Genomic DNA, 19,050 nt, shown 5'->3' with positions numbered 1-19,050 from the left:
TCATTATAGTACTAGAAATGGTAGCTGCAGCCAAAACAAATATGAACACAATTAGAAGACACTTTTTGCACAAACAAAGTCAGATCTAAGTAAGTGGAAAAACATCAGTTGCTCATGGGTAGGCCGAGCCAATATAATAAAAATGACAATTCTACCTAAATTAACTTACTTATTTAGTGCCATTCCAATCAAACTGTCTGGTAATTATTTTCTAGAATTTGATAAAATAACATCAAAATTCATCCTGAATAGCAAGGGAACTAAAAAAAGAAACAATAGGGAAGGTGGTCTAGCCCTACCAGATCTCAAATCACTTAGGACAGTACCTGGCACAGAGTGGGTGCTATATATGTGCCTAGTTATTATTATAATTTGTTCTGTGTAATCTGTTTGGCTAAATTCTCTTGGACAGGCATCTCATTTAGGAGATTCTGAAGGATTTTTATACTTGAGGAAATCAGTGGAGTCTCAGCCATGGACAGGAGCATTAGAGGATTTCATCATTAGTAATCTTTATTTCTTTGTATGTCCTTAATGACAGGATAATAGATATATCTCCTTTTCATATTTTGCTCAGTAACTGGAGGATCATTGAAAATATTCCTCAATGCTTGCATCTTTCAGAGAAACTTGCATGATTATAACACATACATGGAAGACAGTACAATGGGCCTTTGTGATCCACTTGGGACCTACATCATATTGGATAGATTGCTGGGCTTGGAGTCAGGAAAATCTGAGTTAAAATTCAGCCTCAAACACTTGCTAGGTGTGTGATGTTGGGCAAATCAGTTAACCCATGTGTGCCTCAGTTTCCTCCACAGTAATATGTGGATAATAATGACGCTTCCAGGATTGTTGTGAGGATCAATTTAAGCACTATCAAGTACTTATAAGTTTGTGCCTTGCACATAGTAGGAGCTATATAAATGCTTATTGTCTTCACTCAGATTTTCCTTTACTGAATGAAATGTTCTACTCTAATCAATAAATTGTATGCAAAATTATATGTTATATTCTATGTAACTTGCGGTCAATTTGACTGTAAGAATATGACTTACTCTATATTGTTTTCTGTGGAAGCCTGGTCATTCACTTCCTGCACTCTATAGTATCACCAAACTGGTTTTCTTGTTGTTTCTTAGATATGACATGCTGTCTTCCACCTCTATGTCTTTACCTTTTTATTACTAATGACTGGATTGTTTTTCCTCCTCATCTCTTCTGGAACATAGAAATCCCTTCTAGAACCCCTTTTGTTTCACTTAGTTATCACTGCATTCTGCACTGAAAACATTATTTATTTTGTATGTGTCTTATATTTATATGTTTACTTATTCATGAAGAAGTTGCACACATCATTAGAATGTAAGTTCTTTAAGAGCAAGGCTGATTTAATTTTGTTTTTTGTGTGTCCAGTTCCTATTATAACACCTGGCAGGAAGCTGGCCCTTAATAAAGGTTTATTGATTGATTTTTATAGATGTATGAAAGATATTCTTGTTACATATGTAGCTCATTCTCATAAAAAGCTTAGAGAAATGAAAAAGTAAGGACATAGTTTAGTAGTTATACTGTCTTCTTAGTTTTTTTGTTTTGGGTAATAATGTCCTTCTAGATTTTGTGCATCATTTGCCCCTCCTTCACTCCAAAATCACAAACCTAAGTAACCTGTATCTGAACATAGTGAAAGGAGTGGTGGAATTAGGAGCAATGAGTAAATTGCAGAGAGGCAATGTTTGGTCTGAGATGAGGAATGTATCTGAATGGTTATCTTTGCATGAATTTACTTCCCCTCACTGAAAATACATGAAGTTTGAATGGCTAGGAATTGTGAATGTTTCATATAAAGGTTAAGATCAGATACAGGGGAAATTGGAGGAATAACATTTGGTGCCCTCACAGTTCTGGATTTTTGTGCTTATGTTCTAAATTATAAGGTAAAATTAAGAGGTCACCACTTTTCTCAAAGAAAATTAATTATTTGAAAATGATGTCATCATTGATTGTTGATCTTGAAAGAATTCAATTTTCTTAAATATAATGTGGCGATAATAATACCTTTCCTTACTATTGCTTACCATTGTTGTACTGATCAAATATGAAATTTTGAAACCACTTAAAAGCCGTATAGCAAAATAGACACATAAAGCACTTTTGACATTTCAGGGTAAGTTGTGGCAACCTGATTCAAGTGCTTCATCTATTTTCAAATTAGGTAATAATTTCTATCATTCCACGTAGCCAGTTGTTCAGTCAACAGTTGACATAAGTTTATAAGAGCTTCTTTAAATGTTTTTTTCAAATAAATTCACCTGTTTCTCCAGAAAAGTGGTGATCTCCTGATTTGGGGACTAGATTGTGTGTACATACTGTCAAAAGCACATTTTTATGATGTTTCAGTCTCTTTGAGTCAATATTTTAAAATTGGTGAGGATGACATGGGCATAGCAGCAAAAATTCAAGTTTGTAAACACATGAAGAGAAGTGATATATAAATATGTATGAAATATGCACACCTATACATACCCAAAATATATACACATAGCTAATGTACACAATATTTATGCCTGTAAGTGTATATATATGTATATATATATATACATATATAAGTATATATATGTATATGTGTGTGTGTGTGTGTGTACATAGTATGAATATATCTACACAGACATATAATCATGGAGAAACCTTTGGTATTCATCATCTTGAGAAGTATTTCCAGGCTATGAGCATCCTGAAAGCACTATTTACATCCTTGTTCCTCAGGCAGTAGATGACAGGGTTCAGAGTTGGGGGCACCACTGTATAGAACATGGACAACAACAGGTCTAAAACTGGGTAAGCTTCCTCAGGGGTCATTAGATAAGCCATGTCACTTGTTGTGATAAAAAACTTGACAATGATGAGGTGAAGCAGACAAGTAGAGAATGCTTTTGATCCAGTTTCTTTTATTGGAACCTTTAGCACATTTGAGTTGATGTGACTGTGAGAAATTGTGATGTAAATTGAACAGAATATCCCTAAACTATATGCCAAAACCATAGTGACATCAACTTCAAGGTGTGAGTCAGAACAGGAGATGCTGAGCAAGGCAGGGACATTACAGAAGAACTGGCAGATCTCTTTGGAGGGAAAAAAGGGTAATGTGAATGTAATAGCTATCTATATGACCCCAAATAAACCTCCACTGAGCCAGGAAGCAGCTGCCATCTTCACACAAGCTTCATTGTTCATAATGACTTCACAGTGCAGGGGTTGACAGATGGCCATATAGTGGTCATAGGACATCACTGTGAGGAGAAAATGCTCTGATCCCACTGATAACGTCATTCTGATAACATCATTAAAAAGAGCTGGGACATGCAATCCCAAATAGAGATGTTGTAGCTATTATTCATGGAGTTTGCAATTGATTTTGGAACTGTGATAGAAACAAGACAAAGATCTAAAAAGGACAGATTCTTTAGAAAGAAGTACATGGGAGTGTGGAGTTTCCCATCAAGAGAGATGAGGGTGAAGATGAGCAGGTTTCCCATCAGAGCCACCAGATAGATCAGCAAGAAGAGGATAGCATGTAAGACTTGCAGCTCCCAGGTATTGGAAAAGCCCATGAAGAAGAATCCTGACACCATAGTGAGATTGGCCATGTTCTAGGAGTGGAGTGCTCCCTCCACTGTTTGCATGAAGAAAAGAAACAAATGGCAATGATGAGAAAAGTCATCGTTTTGAGGGCCAGATTCCTTCGGTTCAGGCTTATTTTGTGACCTTGGGCAAACGCTGGTTTGTCTATCTGCATTAATTTTCTGTTTTTTCAAAATGAAGTGATAGAACTAGTTCTGAAGATTTTAACCTAAAGTTCATGTACCTCAAAATATTTGGATAAATTAACTTCCATTTGAATCAGTTTAATATATCTAATGACATGATTTTCAGAATTGAGGCGATAGTCTTCACCAGGATGCCAAATGGGCCAATGAAACAAAAAGGACCCCAAAACCCCTGATGCAGATGAGTTTTAAGGTAATTTTATATCTTAGATTACGTAGGAATTTTTGAACAATCTTCTTACCTTGAATAAATTGATAACTATAGGTATATCTCTCAGTGCATAATTTTTATCATCCTCAACTTCTTTCATCAAAAGTCTTCTATGGGTAGACAGTTCTAATAATACTATTGAAAATCTATACACAGGATGTTGGATCTCAGCAAAGTTATATGACTTTTCAGTGGTTATACAAGGTGTTTCAGAACCAAGATGTTAATCCAGGTTTTCTCATTCCAAGGCTGTCTCAAAAGCTCCTCTAGGTTCCTTTGCTGAGGAATGCCTTAATATACTGTTCCTAAACAAATGATTGTCTTCCAGTTCTTCAAGACTGACAGTAATATAAATCTTCCAGTAATTTTATGTGATGTCCACTGCTCTGGATTCGTTCACTTTCCAAGACATTTTGACACCATAATCAGCACAATAGACTGGAGTTGCAATGTAAATGAAGACAGTGTCACATATTAGACGTCAACATGGCCTGTCTAATTACAAACTCTCGGTTACCATCAACCCAGATCAGTCATTGTGAAATGCAAGTCTATCCTCAAAAGGAAAAATAACTCGCAAAGCTTTCTCTAATGTGTTAGATCTCTTCTGTTTCTTTATAAAATGCAGGATATAGAAACTATTTCCTCCACTCTGAACCTCATTTTGGATTTTGATTCAAATTGTCCTATTTAAAACATTTCTGGAGCTCCCATCCTGACACTCATATACTCATGAATTATTACCCAAGCTATACCTCTTGGAACCATTGTTCATATCCCCAAGACCTTTCATAATGAGAAATTTTTATTTGGCCATGGTGCAAAGGATGGATCAACCATAATATTGACAAAACATTTATGGAGTGCTCGTTCTATGTAAGCCTCTATACTAAATCTGCTTCGTCTTGTTGGGGATTATACCTCACCAAACTCCAACCCCAAATTATTTTAGCTACCTACCTCTTAACATTTTACTCACATCCTGCTGAATGGAATTGGGCAAAGTCACAAAACTGCTGATTTGGTTCAGTACTAATTTATGCCATATGATAATAACTGTTCCTCACTTTAGCCAGGCACTGCTTTTGTTCCTTCTATGTTGATTCTTTATCCCATTCCTTCCCTTGACTTCTCCTCATTTTCTATTATCCCCCTATACCTCCTAAACCTTCTGTCCCAAACATTTGTATAAGAGCAGTCTTCATGTCACACTTCATTTAAAATAGAGACCCTTTTTGGTGAGGTATTTATTTCCTCTTTCTTTTCAAATCGTAGCATTTTGTCTTTGTCCCCCATTCTCTTCTGCTTTATTCCAGTTCTGAAGGATGATTCGAAGTGGCCCTGCTCCTGATCAAAGTGAAACCCTCTATGTACACCCTTGAATTTATCCCCCTTTCTAAGGTTTTTCCTCTATTTTAGTCTGTTCTCTTTCTCTAATTTCCAGTCTTTATCTATTCAGTTCTTTTCTGCTACCTAAAATTTCCCTTATACTTAGAAACCCCCATATAGGTCAATTAATTCCTCTCGAAGCTATCTTTATTGTTTTCTTTTCTCATTGAATGTCCCAGAAAGTTTCTTTCTATCTATGTATCTGTCTATATAGCTGTGTATCTTTCTATCTATCATGTATTATCTTTTGATTTTTACTGCCCCTTCTTTCTCTCTTTAAACTGATTGGATGTGAGGACAGTGGCAAGAAGATTAGAAATAATTGTGACAAAACCCATTTTAAATTTGCAGAAATATTACAAACCATGTTAGCACAAGCAGAGTGTGACAACTTTTATCTGAAATTTATGAAAATCAAAGCCAAGTTGGGCAAAAATTGAAAAGAATGTGAAGACTGCTTTAGGTAAGCTTCTACTTCATTAAATTCTTTACTAAGCTTTAGAACCCCCTCTTTTCTACTCTTCAGGAGCCCAGATACTGATACTGCTCACTTGCTACCCAGTGAACTTTCAGTTCCTTCCCCAATCAACACCATACTCACTCATGACTAAAATTTGACATATGACCTCATGAGATAAGTAAAACTTCTCTTTCCAAAGCAACCAATAATTTTTTAATGTGCAGATTTGATGACTTTTCCCCAGGAATTATTCTCTTAACTTCTGTACAGTATTTGACACTGTTGAGTACTCTCTTTTCCTGTATAGTATTTTTCTGTAGATTTTTGTTTCACTGCTCTCTCTTGGTTGTCCTAATACCCATTTGACAACTAATTCTTAGTTCCTCTTGCTGGATCATCATCATCCCATTTTGCCCTCTAACTGGTCTTATGACAATGTTCTTTTTTTTTGCTTTCTTCTATAATGTACATGTACTCTCTCTCAGGGATCTTATTATTTCACATTTCTTTGTTCATGTTTCTTATGATGCTGAGGCCCACAGCTTCATTTCTTGTCCTAGTCTCTCCCTTGACATTTAGCATTGCTTCCTGTATTAGATATGTCAAAGTGGGTGTCCTTTATGTATTTCAAACTGAACATACCCAAAACCCACCCCATTATTTTCTCCATTCTCCAAAGACCCTGTGTTTCCTGAACTTTCTTATTTCTTTGTGGGTCCCGCACTCCTTTCAGTCACTGGATTCATAATTTCTATGTTATCCTTTTTCACTTCACTCTTGCCACTGTCCTCACATCCAATCAGTTTTCTAAGTGTTTTCTCTCACCAAAATGTCTCCCACATTTTTCCTGTTCTCTTCATTTACTCAGCCACCACTGTAGTTAAGAGCACTGTCACGTCTTATCTAGTGTATTGCGATATTATTCCAAATGATATCCTTGTCCTATCTCCTCTCTTCAATATGTCCTTCATAGATCTGTCAGATTAGTTTTCCCAAAATACTAAATTGAGCAAGTCATTCTTGTACTCATTACACCAAGAAGACTCACTAATCCTCAGAAAATCAAATGTAAAGTCCTTTGGTTTTTAAGTCCTTTCTGAGAGATGACCCAATCTTTATTTCCAACTACAGTGCATGTTAATCCTCTCTGTCTCAGCTGAAACATGTTTAACCCAACTGACCTCCTTGTATCTCTATGCCTGTTCAAAGGGCTGAAATCAGACTGTTTTCACTTTTATCTTTGAATCACTTTTACTCGTACAGTGATTTACTGACATTATGTCTTTAGTAAATTTTTTTTTTTGTGATTAGGCATTTAGTGATCATTTAGTGTATAAACCATAAGAGACATTGGAATGATCATTGTACTCCCAAATATAGCCTTAAATTATGTGCAATGCTCAACTTCACTTTTTTGTCGTTCCTGAATTTTACCGTTAAAGAAGTAGTTTTGTTGGTCAGGCTCTTCTTTTTTGACACTTAGTTGAGTTTATGTACTGGAAAGAGTGTTTTGACAGAATGTTAGGATGAAAAGATATGAATTTTGGAACTGGTTGCATCATAAAGAAAATTAGTCATGAGTGAGTATGGTGTTGATTGGGGAAGGAACTGAAAGTTCACTGGGTAGCAAGTGAGCAGTATCAGTATCTGGGCTCCTGAAGAGTAGAAAAGAGGGGGTTCTAAAGCTTAGTAAAGAATTTAATGAAGTAGAAGCTTACCTAAAGCAGTCTTCACATTCTTTTCAATTTTTGCCCAACTTGGCTTTGATTTTCATAAATTTCAGATAAAAGTTGTCACACTCTGCTTGTGCTAACATGGTTTGTAATATTTCTGCAAATTTAAAATGGGTTTTGTCACAATTATTTCTAATCTTGTGCACAAAGTCACTGATTCATCTATAGTTTGGTTACAAAAAAGTGGAAATTTATACTTTTAATTCTCTTCACTTCAATACATTGCTTGAGATAAGACTATCTTTTCTCTATTCAGGCACTTACAAGGTTAATTATAGATGAATTAAGTGTTCAAAAGTGAGGGATAGTCATATATATAATATTAAATGTATAGTTAACAAAAATTTTTCATTTCCTTTCTTCTGATTTCTTTTCCTAGTTGTATCTCACCATATTCTTAGTCATTATAGGATACTAAAGTGGGAATGACTGATGTCTTCTTTGCTATGCTTACCACTTTTCTACTTATCTGTAGCATTTCAAGTGGTTTTAGGGAATCAAGTTTCTTAGTATCTGCTTCAGTTCTTTCTCTGAAGTTGATGTATTTGCTGTATTTTCAGATCATTTTATTTTCCTTCTGAGATTCAAGCTCTCTAAATTTGCTGGGATTCTCTGAGGATGATAGAACTACAGATCTCCTGAGTTTTTGTGTAGTTATTCTGTGTAAAGTGACCCACAGTCCTTGAGATTCTCAAATCCCAGAACCTATAGTCAGCTTGTTAGCATGGCCCTTGGGAATTAGGGGGCACTTGAGTACTTTTTGATACCTAGATCCTATGGCTCATCTTGATAACACCTTTAACATCCCAGTAATTATTGGATCATATTTAAAATTATTATTTTTTGATTCAGAAAATGTTTCACATGCCCCAAAATAATATAAATTAATATTCTGCTGCTTGCCCAAACAAAAAAAAACCCTAATAAAAGATATTCCTCTGCACCTCTTATAAAAAGCAACATACCTCACAACATTCATTATCTTTCATAATTTTCCACTTGTTATAAAAAGAGGTCTCATTAAAAAATTTGCACAAATTTTGTCTTACTGTTTTTATGCCCAGCACATTTCCTGATGTGTAATTGACCTTTATTGAGATGTAAAAATGTTTGATGGAGTTTTTCACTTCAGAGAGAGGGAGAGAGAGAGACAGAATATGTGTCTTAATACTTAAAGTCTACCCATTGCTATCACGTCATGTCTCTGTGCTAGATTCCTGATCATTACCCTTAATTCATCATTGCTTTTTTCTTTTTTATGTAATTTTTGCTGTTTGTACCTCCTTTGCTCTCCACTTAAATGCTCTTTACAATTCTTGTGCCCTACCTTGAGAAAGAATTAGAAACTCAGTATTTGGCTGGGAAGATGAACAAACTGTGTAAAAAAAATTCAGGCTGTAGTATCTTACTTTGGTGACAATAAAGATTAAAACACACAACCAGAAGACAACAAAGTCAAATCTCCTACATCAAAAATTCCAAGAAACATGTGAATTGACCACAGGCCATTGAAGTGCTCAAAAAGGGTTTTGAAAATCAAGTAAGAGAAGTAGAGGAAAAATTGGGAAGAGAAATAGTGTGATGAAAGAAAATAATGAAAAATGCATCAACAGCTTGCTGAAGGAGCCCCCCCCCCCAAATACAGAAGAAAACACTTTAAAAAATAGACTAACCCAAATGGCAAAAGAGATTCAAAAAGTCAAGAAGGAAAATGATGTCTTAAAAAGCAGAATTGCCCAAATGGAAAAGGAGGTCCAAAATCTCCCTGCAGAAAATAGTCCTTTATAAATTAGAATGGAGCAGATGGAATCTAATGACTTTATGAAAAATCAAGAAACTATAAAACAGAGGCAAAAGAATGAAAAAACAGAAAACATTGTGAAATATCTCATTGTAAAAACACTGACCTAGAAAATAGATCCAGGAGGGAAAAATTTGAAAACTATTTAAGTGTTTGAAAGCCAAGATCATAAAAAGAGCCAGACATCATCTTTCAAGAAATTATCAAGGAAAACTGCCCTGATGTTCGAGAACCAGAGGGTAAAAAAGAGATTTTAAGAATTCAATTTAGGTAGAATTGTCATTTTTATTATATTGACTTGGTCTGCCCATGAGTAATTGATATCTTTCCAACTATTTAGATCTGACTTTATTTGCATGAAAAGTGTTTTGTAATTATGTTTTTTATAGTTCCTGTATTTATCTTGGCAGGTATTATATATTATTAGCAGTCATTTTAAATGACATTTTTCTTTCTAGCTTTTGTTACTGGATTTTGTTGGTAATATGTAGAAATTGTAAAGATTTATGTAAGTTTATTTTATAACCTGCAACTTTACTAAAGTTGCTAACTATTTCAACTAGTGTTTTAATTGATTCTCAAAGTACACTGTTATATCATTTGGAAAGTGAGTTTTTTTCCTTGTTGCCTATTCTGATTCCTTCAATTTCTTTTTCTTGTCTGATTGTTATAGCTAGCATTTCTAGTATGATATTCGATCGTACTGATGATGTAGATATCCTTACTTCACTCTTGATCTTAATGGGAAGGCTTCTGGTTTGTTCCCTTTATAGATAATCCTTGCTGATGATTGTAGAGAGATATTACTTATCATATTAAGGAAAGCTCCATTGAGTCCAATGCTTTCTGCTATTTTTTTAAAAAATAGGAATTGTTATTTGGACAAAATCTTTTTTTTTGCATCAGTTGAGTTAATCATATGATTTTGTTGGCTTTGTTATTGACATGGTCAATTTTGCTGATAGTTTTCCTCATGCTGAAGCACCCGTACATTCATGGTACAAATATCATGTGGTCACAGTCTATGATATTTGTGATATACTGATTTAATCTCCTTGCTAGTATTTCTTTTAAATTTTGCCTAGCTATTCTTTATGCAAATTGATCTTTAGTTTTCCTTCCCTACTTTGCTCTCCTTGGTTTAGGTATCCACATAATATTGTATTATAAAAGGAATTTGGTAAAACTCCCTTTTTTGCCTATTTTCCCTAATAGTTTTTGTAGTAGTGGAATTAATCATTCCTTAAATATTTGTCACAATTCATTTGTGAATCCATTTGGAACTCGGTATTTTTCTTAGGGAGCTCATTGATCTCTTGTTCAATTTCTTTTTCTAAGAAGATATCATTTAAATACTGCATTTCCTCTTCTGTTAATTTGGGCAATTTATATATTGTTTTAAAATATTCATCCATTTCACCTAAATTGTCAGATTTATTAACATATAATTGGGCAAGATAAATCCTAATAATTTCTTTAATCTCTTTTTCGTGGGTGTTGAATTCACTGTTTTCAGTTTTGATACTGGTACTTTGGATTTCTTCTTTTATTAAAATCAAGTTAACCTATGCTTTATCTATAAACCAATTTATTAGTTCAATTTTTTTCTAACTTTCAATTTCATTAACCTCTCCCTCGATTTTCAGGATTTCTAGTTTGATGTTTAATTGGAGATTTTTAATTTGCTTTTTTCTAGATTTAAAAACAAATTACATATTTTATTGATTGATTTATTGATCTATTTATTGATTTTCTCTTTCTCTACTTTATTTGTTTCTCTACATTTACAGATAAACATTTTCTCCCAAGTACTGCTTTAGTTGCATTCCATAGATTTTGGTATGTAGTCTCATTATTGGCATTATCTTTAATAAAATTGTTTATAGGATTTGTTGTTTGACCTATTCATTTTGTAGGATTAGATTATTTAATTTCTAATTAATTTTTAATCTATATTTCCATGGCTCTCTACTGAAATAACTTTTCTGTGTATTATGAACTTAAAGTGATACATTTAGTAGTCTGCTTTTCTGCATTCAGTTGGGAGGTTTTTATGTTTCAATATATGATCAATTGCTGTGAAGTTTCTATGTACCACAGAAAAAATATACTCCTTTTTATTTACATTCATTTTTTCTGGAGGTCTTCAATATATCCAACTTTTCTGAAATTCTATTAATCTCCTTAACTTCTGTCTTGTTTATTTTATTGTCAGATTTTCCTAGGTCATATAGGGGAAAGTTGAAGTCCCCCACTAGAAGTTTTAATATCTGTTTCTTTATTTAACTCATTTAACTTTTTTCCTTAAGAATTTGAATTCCTTGGGATTGCAAACAATACTGCTTGTCAGAGTACCCCCTCCCTTGGGACCTGAAGAGAAACTTCCTCTTGGAACTTACACTTCCCCTTGACTGAAAATGTTTCTCTTTGCCTGAACTATGACTCAGAAGTAGATGTGGGCAGTGAGATCACCAAATATAATTTGGTCCTGCATCCAGTACTAGCACAGGGGTAACCTGTAATCTCTTTTTGATTAGTTTCCAGGTCCTCTTGCCATCTTTGGTTTCAGCTCCTGAAGTTGTTGCATTTTTGTCATCCCCACCTAGTCCCACAAATGGTGTTTTTATACATGTGTGCTCCAGGTCAACCTCTCCCTCTGTGTCACAAATCTATGTTTTCAACTTCCTGTTTTGTTTTGGACTGGAAGAATGTCTAACTCTCACCTTTTGTTAACTCCGCAACTTCAGAATTCAATTTGAACATTATTTTAAAGTTGTCTAGAGGAGTATGAGCATTTATACTTCAGAAATAAAAGAAAAACAAAACACTACAAACCAGGGTTTGATTTATTGTGTTGTTGATTGTCCAGATTTAATAAAATAATAAAGAAACCATTGATGCAGATTAAATTTAAATTTAAAAATGTGTCTGGCATATATTTTTTTTCCTGTGGTTAGCCAGTTGCTGAATATTTATTAGCACATACTTGCCTAAATGAAGATCTGCTCATACCACTCTGTTGCTCATTAAATTTTCAAGTCTCCCTATTGCCTCTAGGAAAAAAAATGGTTTTTAAAGTCTTTCACAACTTTTACCCAATCTATATTTCCAGCATTGTTGTACATTACTTTGCCGCCCACAGTATAACTCACCTACATTGGCCTTTCTTCTCTTTGAATATGACACTTCCATCTCTTTGCCTTTGAACTGGTCATTCCCCTTGCCTGGAATTTATTTCATCTTTACCTCTACCTTGTAGAATCCCTTTCTGCATATGTACATGCACATTATATATAAGTATGTATGTATGTGTATATATGATTATATAAGCAGCAAGCATATATATGAGTATACATGCTAATAACATTTTATGAGTATATATACAAGTACATATATATATAGGATTACATATGCAATAAGCATATCGATATCTTTATATCTCCATATACATATACACACAGCACTCATATAATGTGTGTATATATATATATATATATATATATATACATATATATATATATAGTGTGTGTGTGTGTGTGTGTGTGTGTGTGTGTGTGTGTGTGTGTGTGTATGCTTTACTGGTTACTTCTCTTGCTTGGGTGTTAGCTCCTTTGGAATTGGGATTGTTCCATTCTTTGTATTTTTGCCCTCAGTGCCAAGTATACAGGAGGTACTTAATAAATGTTTGTGACTATTTAATATAGTGTTTTAAATCTCACAAATGTATTATTTCATTTGAGTCTTCTGTAACACAGATACATTAGGGATTATCTCCATTTAATGGAAGAAAAAATTAAGGCTCAGAGAAGTTACATGTAGGAATACATGAGAAGCTAGAAACACGCATACATCATTTAGAAATAAGAAAGACTATTAGAGTGATAAAGCAATACAATGGGCTCCCTAGGGCGGGAGTGGAATCTTGATCCCTGGAGACCTTCAAGAAGAGAATAGATAGTCCCATGTTCAGGATGTTAGAAATTTATTTGCCTGAGTATAGGGAACTTGACTAAATGATATTCCAAGACTGCTCCTAATTGATGAAGTCTGTAATTTTTTACAGGGTCCACTATAAACCAGGGCAGTTCTGAATGCTACAGCTCACTATTTCTCCATCTCTAAGAAGGCAGAGGAAATCAATAGAAATCAATTGTACTGTGAGGAACTCAGATTAACTATAAGGAAAAAATACTGATGCAGTCTTTGAGATTGGAATAAATAGTATAGGAAATTTGTGTCTCCCACCACTCTGACTGTGGGCAAAAGGTAGCAGCATCTTGTATAGCAGTAGGAAGAAAGGCCTTCAGAAACAGGGAGATGCCTTGGCATTCTGTCTGGGGCTGTTTTTTTAGCTTATGTGATAAACTCAACTTAAGAGTCAGCATCAACTGCTCCAATAAAGCCTTTCATGATGTGAACCTATAGATGTGTCTGTTTAGTCACCCTTTACTAAAATTGAATTTTCTTTTTATTATAAACTTTGTTATCAGGAAATACAAGCATTGCAATACACAAAGAAAAAGACATGGAGCACTGTAAACTTTTCTTACATGCTTTTTAAAAATGTATTAAATTTAACAACATTGTTTTCTTTGTGTCTCTCCTTCTGATATCCATTTCAAATGATGGAAATGATGATGATAGCTGCCTTCTGTATAGAATTTGAAGTTTGCAAACCTTGAAAACCTTTTTATTTTCCAGAAAATCTTCATAAAAAGAAAAGTGACAGTCTTCTGAATAGGTGAGTCTTTATCCTTAATCAATATGTGCTGTCTATTTTATTCATTATTTCAAGTATTGTTAAGTGCCAGAAGTGATAATAGTAGAGATAATTGTTGTTTAAATTTGTAGGTTTTTTATTATTTACAAAATTATTTATGCTGATTATCTCTTTTGATCTGCCTATTAATTCTGTAAATACTTTTTATTAAGCATATGTGATATCTCTTACAGAAATGATAACTGAGACCCAGAGAAGAAGTAGCATAATATGGAATAAATAACTTCAATTTCTTTTTTTTCCTTAAGGGTTTTAGGGCCCAACCTTAAAATCATTTAAAATATATTTTCTATAGAAGTAATGCAAATTCTCCATTTCTTATTTAAAATGTAGAAATTAAAAAAAATTCAAACTGAAATGATCAATAATATAAAAGTGTTAACTAGACTCAACACTATAAAAACTTCTGTATTTTCTAATGTGCACAAGTTGTGTGAGATAAATCTATCAGAATCTAGAAAATGTAGTTGTAGTGATGATTTCCATAATCTTATCATGCTTTTGCTTCATTAAACCTCTGAGTAATTTTTATGTTCATTAAAAAAAGTAAGGATATGAGACTTGGACTCACTTCTCTAATCTAGGTCCAGTCATTGTAAGTAGTATACTACTGAGTAGTCCCACTGGTCAAAAAATTAGCTTAACTTGTAAAGGTTCTTTGAAAATTTTAAACATTTTAATAGGTCATGTAATGATAGGTCATATAATGATCTGGAGGGGATTTATAAGATCAATTCATACTCTGCAACCCCATTTTACAGATAAGGAAACTGAAAACAAGAGAAGTCAAATATTCCCTCTAAAATTACATAGCTAATGACTGGGCTAGGATGAAGACCTGAATTTCCTGTTCCCAGTTAAGGAATTTTATACAATCATTGATTCAGTCATTTAAAACGTATTTATAGATTACTTATGCGGCAAGGTGGTATTCACATTAATCCATATTTAATGCTTCAAACTCCCTAGCTTTTCTCTTTCACTCAATAACCTTTGAACCCCAGTGTTGTTCCCAGGCCTTTCTTGTCCTAACTCCAAGTGTTGGCTCATATAGATCCTCTCTCCCACTCTTCAAAACCTAATTCAAGGTTTAAGTTTAAGTTTAAGTTTCAGCTCTTCCTTAAGCCCTTTACTCTAAATATCCCCTGCACACACCAATCTCTTCCTCCACTGAATATTTTTGGCAGCATTGTGAAGTAGAAGGCACTTGAATAAAAAAAAAAAATTAACAACCCCACCTCCAAATACACGGATTTGTTGTGTGAATTTGGAAAGGTCAATGAATGTCTATGAACTTCAATTTCCTCATCTGTAAAATGGAAATAATTTCCTCAAAAGATTATTGTAAAAAATCAGAATAGATACAATATTTTATAACTATAATTTACTATGTAAATGTATTTTATTACAGTATTTATTTAGGTGCTTAATTATCTTATTTTCCCTTTTCGGATAACTTTGTCTATGAGTGTGTTGTCTCCTCAAATATGTCTTAGAGAAGAGATAAATTCCTTGGTTCACCCTTTCCTCGTACACCTCCATTACACTTATAACATTGCTATGCATAGAGAATGCCCTCATGATACGCTTAATAAATAAATGTGGGAGATAAAAAGATGATATTAAATATGGGCTCTAAGGTGACATTTTGAAGAGGACATCCTATGATCTAGAATAAAATAAGAAGTATTAAAGTACTTATTTGAATGACTTGAGATGAATCAAATGAAAGAGAGAGTGAATCAAGCTCGTTATTCTTTTGACTTCTTTTCAAGGGCAGTCTTTATTGGGATGAAGAACCAGTCAATGGAAATAGAATTTATACTGGTAGGAATCTCCAGCCTCCCAGAACTATGCCTTTTTTTGTTAGTGTCCTTCCTGTGTATCTATGTAACTGCTCTGGTGGGAAACTCTCTCATTTTCTTCACCATCTATGCTAGTCAACAGCTTCACACACCCATGTACTTCCTTCTGGGCAACTTGTCTGTCATTGATCTCTTATGTATGTCTACAATAATGCCCAAGATGTTAGCCAACCTTTTTTCTCAGGAGGTTGCTATTTCATTTGCAGGCTGCATGGCTCAGATGTATATGTTCACATGGGCCTTAGTGTCAGAGCTTCTCCTCTTGGCCGTCATGGCATTTGACCGCTATGCTGCCATCTGTCATCCCCTCCATTACCCAATGGTCATGAGTAGTCGTGTCTGTCTTGGAATGGCTGGAAGCATCTGGGCCATTGGTATAAGCAACTCAGCAGTCCATACCAGCTTGGCAGTCCCCTTGTCCTTCTGTAAATCCCTTGTTATTGACCATTTCTTCTGTGAGCTGCCACCTGTACTGAAACTGTCATGCTCTGACACCCATCTCAATGAAGCTCTAGCTTTCTGTGCTGATGAGATATTTGGGGTGGGGAGTTGTTCCCTTATCTTGGTTTCTTATGGATGTATTATTAGGACAATTCTGAGGATTCGCTCCTCTGAAGGCAAGAAGAAAGCCTTTTCCACTTGCTCTTCTCACCTTACTGTGGTCTCCCTCTATTATTCTACTGTAATTTATACCTACATCCGCCCAACCTCCAAACTCTCTTTGGAAAGGGACAAAATCATCACTGTCCTCTACTCTGTCATCATCCCTGTGTTCAACCCAATTATTTATTCCTTCAGGAACAGAGAAGTGAAAGGGGCTTTGCAGAAACTGTTGGGATAGATTTCACTCTTTTCCCCAGGCAGAACTTTATCATTTAGTCTAAAAAATCATCCATCTTAGCTCTGACTTAAAATTTTGTCTAATTTTAAAATTATATCAGTTAGGTATACTTTTGTTACATGTTTGTCTTATCAGTGAAGGGCTTTTCACATATATCGATAGATATACATTTGCTATGATGAGGAATCAGTGCTACTAGCCATGTATTTGCTATTGGTAATCTGTATAACATGTCTTAGAATCCAACGGAAATATCAGGTAAGCTACAACCCATGTTGAGAACAGGAGCATTCTTTTTGACTCCCATTCCTTGTTTAGGAAGTGGTGATTAAATATTTGAACAGTGAACAGTGAACATTCAGTTAAATATTGAACATGATGGATTGCATATTTGTTTTATTATTTTACATTATTGTGTCTAGCACCATCTGGAAGATGCATGGTATCATGTAGCTAGTAGCTGTATCATGTTATGTACCTTGTCCTAGGTCCTATTATTTAGTAGTAATAAAAATTATTGATTTAAATATTGATTCATTTAGCTAGCCAGAACAAAGAGGATAGGCTCTGACTTCTTCTCATAATATAAGATCATAATATGTGTTATCTATTGACATAACATGCAGCCTGAGAAGAGGAACCCTCTGAGAACTGACCAAATATCAATAAGACATATGGTCTAGATAAAGCAAAGCTGTTCTTATGGACACTTTTTCTATTCAGAATATAATGGAGTTGATTAACAAAGCAGAATTGGTTTCTCAATTTCATGCAATCCCAAATGATGTGGAGTTTTTCCAGTCAGAGAAGCCTGCTGAAAACATCAGAGTTAAGAATCTTGGAGCCTGGTTGTGACTATATGTGTGGAGGGACTTGAATATCCCTATATTTTCATCCCCACGCTCTATGACATGATTAAATCCTTCTCTTCAGTGAGCCTATTTTTCCCATTTCCTCTCCTCACACCCCCAATCCCCAACAGTGATGATAAGTTACTTGCTAAAGGCCACACAGCTAGTCTTTGTCAGAGATAGGACATGAACTCAGGTCTTTCTGATTTCAAGATCAATGTTCTGTTATGACATACTACCACTAGTTGCTTTAGCTAATGAGTTAGAAATCAGTCAAATGAACAGTTTAGTTCAGCCAGTATATTAGGCTAGTAGGACTCTGTTCTAGCTGAGCAGAGAGTGATCTTTCAAAAAAGATGGAATTAAGGGAGTACATTTTTGACTAGAGAAAATGAAAATTCACAACAGGATTAGGAAAGCATTGTGGCTAGTAAGTCCTTATATTTGTATGATGTCTTCACATATATTAAATCATTTGATCCATACAGAAACTCAATGAGATTGCTAGGAAAAAATATTAATCCCTATTTTTAGGAGAGGATATGAAAATGCAGTAAATTCCAGGGACTTTGCATGATGTTACACATAGTAACTGACAAATATACAACTAAAATCTAACTAGTTCTGATTCTAAGTCCAGGGCTTTTTCTTTTATTTCAGCTAAACCTCTACTCATCAGCAATTTGGGGACAGTTTTAAAAATGTAACATTGTGAATAGGGTAAAGAAAGAATGTGACAATCCTAAGAACTGATAAACATTTTGGAAATGAGAGGCAATTTGGAACAATTGATAGAAAGTTAACCTTGGATTGAGGAAAACCTTGATTTAAATCCTGTTTCAGGTATTTATTAGTTGTATGACTTTTGGCAAGCCACTTAAGCTCTTTTTGCCCCACTTTCCTAATATGGTGATTTGACTAGATAGTGATGTCACACACAAATAGAAATGATTGCCTGTAGAAATGAGTTGATTTAGAAAACTACAAATTAAACATTCTCTTTGTTGTGTTATATTTTTGTTTTATTAACATTTCTCAATTATATTTTTATCTGATTATGGCTTGCACTTAGGAGTTTTGTTACAGATGGTAAGTTGGACACTTCTGGACTAGGATAATGTCCAAGTCCCTTTCATTTCAAAATCAATGATCCTATGACACAATGAAAAAGGTAAACTGGATAAGAAATGTTGTTAGTATACCTTCACTACTCTCCACAGAGAGGTTTCAATGACCCTCTGACCCTAAGTTTTGAGTGTCTTGTCAGGAATCTCTGGGATCATGAAATT

The 19,050-nt window shown here is 34.4% G+C and overlaps 1 long non-coding RNA gene across 1 annotated transcript in view; it reads left to right on the top strand.

Moving 5' to 3' along the window:
• Positions 1-19,050, top strand: part of LOC140526438 (uncharacterized) — a 50,501-nt gene that overhangs the window by 667 nt on the left and 30,784 nt on the right. Inside the window, exon 2 of the long non-coding RNA XR_011974369.1 lies at positions 14,126-14,165. This is a non-coding gene — a long non-coding RNA (uncharacterized lncRNA). The remainder of the gene's footprint in view (positions 1-14,125; positions 14,166-19,050) is intronic.

This window comes from Notamacropus eugenii, chromosome 2, assembly GCF_028372415.1.
Source record: "Notamacropus eugenii isolate mMacEug1 chromosome 2, mMacEug1.pri_v2, whole genome shotgun sequence".
Taxonomy (NCBI): Eukaryota; Metazoa; Chordata; class Mammalia; order Diprotodontia; family Macropodidae; genus Notamacropus; species Notamacropus eugenii.
This window is presented reverse-complemented; position numbering and strand designations above follow the sequence as displayed.